This window comes from Onychomys torridus, chromosome 4 (assembly GCF_903995425.1).
Source record: "Onychomys torridus chromosome 4, mOncTor1.1, whole genome shotgun sequence".
Classification (NCBI taxonomy): Eukaryota; Metazoa; Chordata; class Mammalia; order Rodentia; family Cricetidae; genus Onychomys; species Onychomys torridus.
Window position 1 is genome coordinate 74616816 of NC_050446.1, and position 7470 is coordinate 74624285.

Below are 7470 nucleotides of genomic sequence, written 5' to 3' on the forward strand. Positions count from 1 at the left end.
GGTTCTAAATAGAAAATGTAAATCCATATCAAATAACATTCTAACACATTGCCACTCACAATCCAATCAAGCAATTGCAAACTTGTATACAAAAAGACACATTAATATGCCATACCTTAAGAGACAAGTGGTAGAAAGGAAAGAATTTATAAACACAGGGAATAACTTTTGTTCAAGTATGCATTAAAAAATGCAAAGGAAAACTGAAATAGGAAAAATAAGCTCACTGGAAATCTCTCCCTTCTTTGTTACATTGATTAGAAAGCTGTGGAGTTTCAAAACTGTTAGACTACAAATAAATGTTTATACAAGGCCATATCAAGTTTATACAAATATAGTTAGGCATGTTATGGGTATTACACCAGAGATGACACTCGGACTCAGTTTATAGACAATTGTAACTCTTTATTCCAACTTGCTAGGTCTACATTTAGGTATACAGGGACTTAGGTGTGGCCTGAGATTTCAGAACACAGGGTTTATAAAGGAAGAAATTCTGTCATGCCATCTTGACAGCTGTAGAAGAGCTTTGCGAAGACAACTAGTTTGAAGAAAGCAATTTTAACAGAAGCTAAGATAAGCATATAGCTGGAGGAGTTCCATACAAACAGGAAGTTGAACAGAAGCTAAGATAAGTTAGCTAGGGCATCCTGTCCTATGGTTCCTAGAATAAAGCTGGGTAGTTTTTCATGGGCTTCTCCATCAAAGAGATCAGAATTTAGTTATGCCTAAAGTGTTCTCATCAAGAACACATGATGGAACCTCAGCATTGTCTTGCACAATCACAGGCCAGGCTGCCCTGCAGAAGATTTGAGAATAGTAAGTTCAGACATCAGGGGACCATTTTTACACTACTGTAACTTTTATAATTTGCAACAAACAAGGAGACGTAAACAAGACAAATTAATTTTTTTCCTTTGTTTTTTTTTTTATGAAATAGGAACATACTTCTTTGTTAGGATGCTCAAGAATGAACAACATTATTACCAGTCTCTTCACGTGATAGAGAATATATCTGACCCATGTTGTGGGAGGAAAAAGATAAAGCCTCCCTTCCAACATGGCTGTCAAATGGCTCCACAAAAAAAATCCCCATTCAACCAAGGACAGGATGTTCCTGATAACATTGTCTCTGCTGTAAATTCCAGCCCCAGAGTCCTTTATTCCAGCACGAACTATTTCGTCCTTGTCACTCTTCAGATCCAGGCAATCAAACTCACTCAGGCTGCCTGAGTCTGCAGACCATCCCTTTGACTTGTTACTGTCTTGATACCCTCAGTGGGGAACCGGGTTAGACTGTAAGGTTACACATATCAAAAGTACACAAACGTTAATAAATGGCACTTGGACATAGGCTTGACATTATCAAACTTCCTCAACAAATGATGGTGGGTGGGAGGGACTGCTCCCCAAAGAAACATTTTCAGTCCTGTTAACATATATGGAGATCTTGTATGCAAAGGCATGAGGGACCAGTGTTACTTCATCTTACCCTGCACAGAGGAATGAGTTTGCAGGTGAAAATAGACACTATCCCTGGCTTAGGTTTTTCCTGGTTACTCCTGCTGTTAAATGGTGACATTCTGCCTCTCACCTGTCTTAGGTATCATTTCACTTTTTAAAAATATTAAAAAATGGTAGAAGAGAGGATGAGGAGATGGGGACAAAACAACGCTGTAAGACAAATTAAAAATACAAAAACCGGATGTAGTACAATATTTATAATAGAAACTGGCTGAAAATACCACATGCTAACAGACAATATGATACACAAGTGGGGTGGAAGCAGACAGGAAAGAGCAGAGGCCACGGGCCTACACCAGGAGCTTTTCAATAGACTGCTGGATGGACTGGATCTGCTGCTTTACCTGGGAGCCTTCTTTGATGGTAACCAAACAGGCAATGACAAGTCCGGAGACCCTGGACATTCTTTTTTGTTTGTTTGTTTTGCTTGTTTGTTTGTTTTGTTTTGTCTTTTGTTTTTGTTTTCATTTTTTTCTGAGACAGGGTTTCTCTGTGTAGCTTTGTGCCTTTCTTGGAACTCACTTGGTAACCCAGGCTGGCCTCGAACTCACAGAGATCTGCCTGACTCTGCTATAGCATGAACCTTAAATGTTCTTATTAATAAAACTCAAACCCAAGGCCCTTTATTGGGGTGAATGCTGGAAGATCAGAGAAGCAGAACAAGCCACGGCTATCTCACCTTGCTAGTTCCTCAGATGATCCTTTTTCCTCAGGCTGGAAGCTTTTGAGTCCTCCTCCACATGAATCTCAGCTGAGCTGTGTTGCTCCAAAGTGTGAACAACACTTAACCAACCAAATAATTAACTAACTACATGTTTTTCTCTCTACATGCTTTTTCTCCTTAGTTCCTGGTCCTCACACCTTATATACCTTTCTCTTTCTGCCCCCACTCCCTGGGATTAAAGGTTGGTTTTCTGGGATTAAAGACATGGGTCACCATGCTTAGCTGTTTCTAAAGTGGCCTTGAACCCAGAGATCCATCTGGCTCTGCCTCCCAAGTGCTGGGATTAAAGTGTACCACCACCGCCCAACTTCTGTTAGGGCTTACTCTTCCTATTTTCTAGCCACCATTTTTGGCTTTGTTCTAGTGGCTGTCTGTTCTCTGACCCCAGATATGTTTATTTCAGGGAAGACACAATATTTCAGGGAACACACTCTGCCTCCCGAGTGATGGGATGAAAGGACATTCTTGTCTTCACACAGCAGGGGGAGGTGCAGGATGATCTCCAAGGGCTCAGCTGAATGTGTCTGCTGCCATCACAATGAACTCAGAGATGCCCCTGTTGAGGGTTTTGGTGGCTTCATTGGCTCCTTTCCGAAGCTGCTTGTAGTTACATGACTGCTGAACGAGGTCCAGCAGCTTCTTGGTGAGGTGGTGAGGTGGGCATCTGCCAGGGGGTAGGTGTTTGGATTCACATCAGCCTCCTTCATAGCTGCGTTGTGCCATCCTTACCTCGATTAGAGATTCGACAACAGCCCACCTCAGACAGGCCGAAACCTGGTGCAGAAAGAGGAACCTCCTTTGTTTTTTTCAGACAGGGTTTCTCTGTTTAATTTTGGTGCCTGTCGTGGGTCTCGCTCTAGACCAGGCTGGCCTTGAACTCTCAGGGGTCCCCTAGCTCTGCCTCCCAAATGCTGGGATTAAAGGTTTGCGCCACCACTGACCAGCCTGGTGACAAATTGATTCTTTTTTTTTATTATTATTAAGAAATTTTCTATTCATTTTGCATACCAAGCACAGATCCCATCTTTTCTCTTCCTGCCCCCTTCTCTCCCCCACCCTTCCCCCATTCCCACCTCCTCCAAGTTGAGGTCTCCCATGAGATCACAATGGGAAAACGTACAGAGACAGCCAGTCAAACCAGTAGAAACTCATCAACTGTGGACCAATGGCTGTCCAGCCCCATGGAACTGGACCAGGCCCTCTGGATATGTGAGACAGTTGTTTAGCTTGAACTGTTTGGGGGTGTCCCTGGATAGGGGGACTAGGATCTGTCCCTGGTGTATGAGTGGGCTTTTTTGAGTCCCTATGGTGGGTCACCTTGTGCAGCCTTGGGGCAGGGAGGTGGGGCTTGGACCTGTCTTAATTGAATGTGACAAATTGATTCTTTAACAGCTCTGGGTTCTAGAGGTTTGAAATCAGAAGCTCCATGTGTAACTAAGTGCAACCCCTCTCGAGTCTAGAAAAGATCCCACCCTTTGGTTCTTACAGCTCCCTGGAGCTCCCATTACTCTTCAGCTTATCTTCTCATTATTCTGCTCCTCATTAAAATTGTTTTCCAGTTGATATGTGTATCTTCTGTATTCCTATGTTAAATTCTCCTTTGTCTTATTTGTAACATGTGATGATATTTTAGATAATAAAGTATAATATTGCTCTCCTAAGATTCTTAATGAAGCTCATATTTCAAAATGTTTTGCCCTTGCACTTCAAGGAAATACGTATAGATATGGGGAGTGAGAAAAAATAGCTTTAGATAGTTGTTGATCAAATCTAAATCACACAAGCAAACACCATTGTATGGATAACAATAGAATGATCACACAGGAAGTGACCATATGCTATGGAAAAATGAACTCAGAAATTTCACAATATGCTAAGCTAGCCAAAGAAAAATAAAAATCAGAGAAAAGTTTTAAAACATCAATGGTTAAACAAACAAATGAATAAATAAATAAAGCACTCAAAAGCGGAAAATGTGCCCTCATACAAACAAAATTTCTAAGAATAAACAATTCAGTGAATTTTATTTTCAAGAAGTTGATCTTGTCAAACTAAAAAAGGCAGTAAAACAAGTTTTACAATGAATCTCAAGAAAGGAATAAAGGAAGAATTTATTATTTCATAATAACCAATATCAATTAATATTATTAAAGCTCTAAATAACTTAATATTTAAGGTTGGTGAAATGACTCAGTGGATAAGGGCACTCATAGACAAACCCCAGGACCTGAATTTGACCTATGGGGAAACATGGTATAAGAAGAAAAGGAACTCTGGAAGGTTTTTCTCTGACCTCCATGTACTAGCCAGGCAAACATGTAGACACACATACACACTCACACACACCTACAGATAGGGATGATTTATAGTAAACAAATATAATATTTTAAATAATTTAATATCTATTTCTCTTATAAATGATATTTAATCTCTTGCAGAAAAAAACTCAAGCGCAAATTTCCTTCCTTGAATAAATGTTTCAGAATCTTTTTATAAAATTTTACCTATAGAGGTTAAAATAACCAGGTGTCAGTCACAACTTGAGGGTCAAAGACACGTCAGGAAATGACAAAGCACAAAAACACTTAATACTTGAAAAGTAGAAATTTATTTTAATCAAAGAAAAGGATGCACAAAACTCTAGAAAAGTATGTGAAACGAGACATGAACACCATGGTCCTCTTCAGTACACCTGTGTTCTAGAATGGCAAAGAAACCTGGTGATTAGCAGATTACAGTGTTTAGGAGAAAGACCTAAATGTACTACATGATTCACAGTATTTATGTAGTGTTGATAAGAAAAAACAACCTATTTATAAATAGTACTTGTTCTTTCATGAATACTCCTATTAATCTAAATAAAATCCATTTTCTATCTATATACTATCTATCACATGCACACACATACACAGTTTATACACCAGTCACAAGTAAAACACCTATATATTAAGCTACACACATAGTATTAAAACATTGGTTTTCCATCTTACTAAAATCCAGTTACAGAAATAAGATAGATGGTAACATTAGGGTAAGTAATAAAATTAATACTAGAAAATAGTTTTGTGGTGTTGATGCAAGATTTCTTTTTTTTTTCCTTTCTTTTTCTTTTTTTTTTTTTTTTCAAGACAGGGTTTCTCTGTGTAGCTTTGCGCCTTTCCTGGAACTGGCTTTGGAGACCAGGCTGTCCTCAAACTCACAGAGATCCACCTGTCTCTGCCTCCTGAGTGCTGGGATTAAAGATGTGTGCCACCAATCCCCGGCTCAAGACTTCTTAAAGAGAACAGGACACACAGTAAATTGAACTAACCCAAGAATAAGATCAAACACACACACACACACACACACACACACACACACACACACACACACACACACACGGTCCCCACATCCACATACACTCATACCCATGTACCTCCCACCCTACATATACGTACACATAGACAAATACACAGACACACATACATATATAATTGCATACATACATATATACATATTTCACACCATTAAGAGACTCAAGAGAGGAATCACATAGTGATATAAAATATTTGTTATACACAGTAACAAAAGATTCATATTTAAGATTAAATTATAAAATTTAGAATATTTGATTATGTCAATGTTGTTTTATGTGTAGTATATACTCAAGTTGGTTGATTTTGTATTTTCTAAAAGCAGGCCTTGAAGTCTTGTCTATTACCCCCAAGATATTTCTAACAAAACAGGCTAACTCTTCCAAATCACTATGATGCTATAGATAGATAGCTTCACTGTTGAGTTCATCTGATTTTGGAACTAGAATTCAAAAGGCCATGAAGCATAAGTTGTTATTTCAGAGGTCTGCTAAGTCATCCTTTGGACTGAACTCTGTCAGTGATTCAAAACACAGAAAGTAAGTTCTTAAAATATTTAGCAAGCCTTTTCATGTTTTCTTTTTATATATTTTTATATATTTAGAAGGCTGAGTTAATATTTTATGTATGTCTTTTATTCATATTGACACAATATGGGTGTTTCATTAAAGTTAATATAATAGTTTTAAATTTATAAACACAAGTCTTAGATTTTTCATTTAGAAGGTATGTAACATTGCTTTGGCTTACTAAGAACTTATAAGCCTGCAGACAGCCTTGATCTCTGAAATAATGCATTTCTCACAGGCTCTTGTTTAATTTCAGAGAGAAAAAGGAGAAAGAAGAAAAATGTGACTTTCTTGGTAGTATTTCGTGCTATAAATAAATTTAACGTGTGGTTAACTTGAAACTGGAGATCACCATGTTCACAAAGTACTATTAAAATATTACTTTCAAGTCATAGGCCAAGGATCATATTTATTATCAGAATAGCACCATTAAACTCAATGATGTGTGTCCTAGAACTCACCAATGCTGGATAATTAGAATCAATTGTATTAAGCATAGTGGTTTGCATACCTAGGTTATAAGATGACATTGTTAAGTTGTGAGGGCAGTTCATATTTAAGTAATGGTAGGGGACTAATACTAATATTAACACTGGAATTTAGTAAAGTATTTGAATTTGAGAAAATAAAGACAAAACATATCATTTCATTTATCAGTTTGATTAATATTTACTTTTTACTCAAACTGTTTGGGGGGCACCCAGGCAAGGGGATCAGGATCTGTCCCCAGTCTATGGGCAGGCCTCTGGAATCCAGTGCCTGTGGTGTGACACCTTGCACAGCTTTGTTGCAGTGGGAAGGGGATTGGACCTGCCTAGACTCCGTATGCTGGGCTCTGCTGACTCCTCATGGGAGACCTCGATTTGAGAATGTGGGGATGCAGGGTGGCTTAGGAAAAGAGGGCTGGGGGGTGGGATGAGGGAGGATCTGTGAATAGTATGTGGAGTGTGTAGAAAATTTAATAAAGAAAAATGAAAAGATTTTACTTTTAAAAAGGACAAACATGAAAAATAAAAATAAAGATGGTATGAATATACACTACACAGGAAAGAACATAAGTTGTGTACTATGGACTCTCTATATTACTATGGTCCCCATATATTATAATAGGAATAAAAAGTTCTTGTTAAGGTTTTCTGTATCTTGTAAGGTTTAGATATGTGTAGATACACAATTCAACTGTGTTACAGTCACTTATGATATCCCAACTCAATAACAGTTCATATAATTTTTTAGTCTGACAATAGAATGCCCTAGAGCTAGAGCACTAGTAGACTATCCATCCAAGATTGTATGTACA

At 38.2% G+C, this 7470-nt stretch overlaps 1 pseudogene; it reads right to left on the reverse strand.

Annotated features, from left to right (window-relative positions):
* Positions 1-1814: 1814 nt before the first annotated feature.
* Positions 1815-2955, reverse strand: LOC118581285 (annotated as a pseudogene).
* Positions 2956-7470: the final 4515 nt, after the last annotated feature.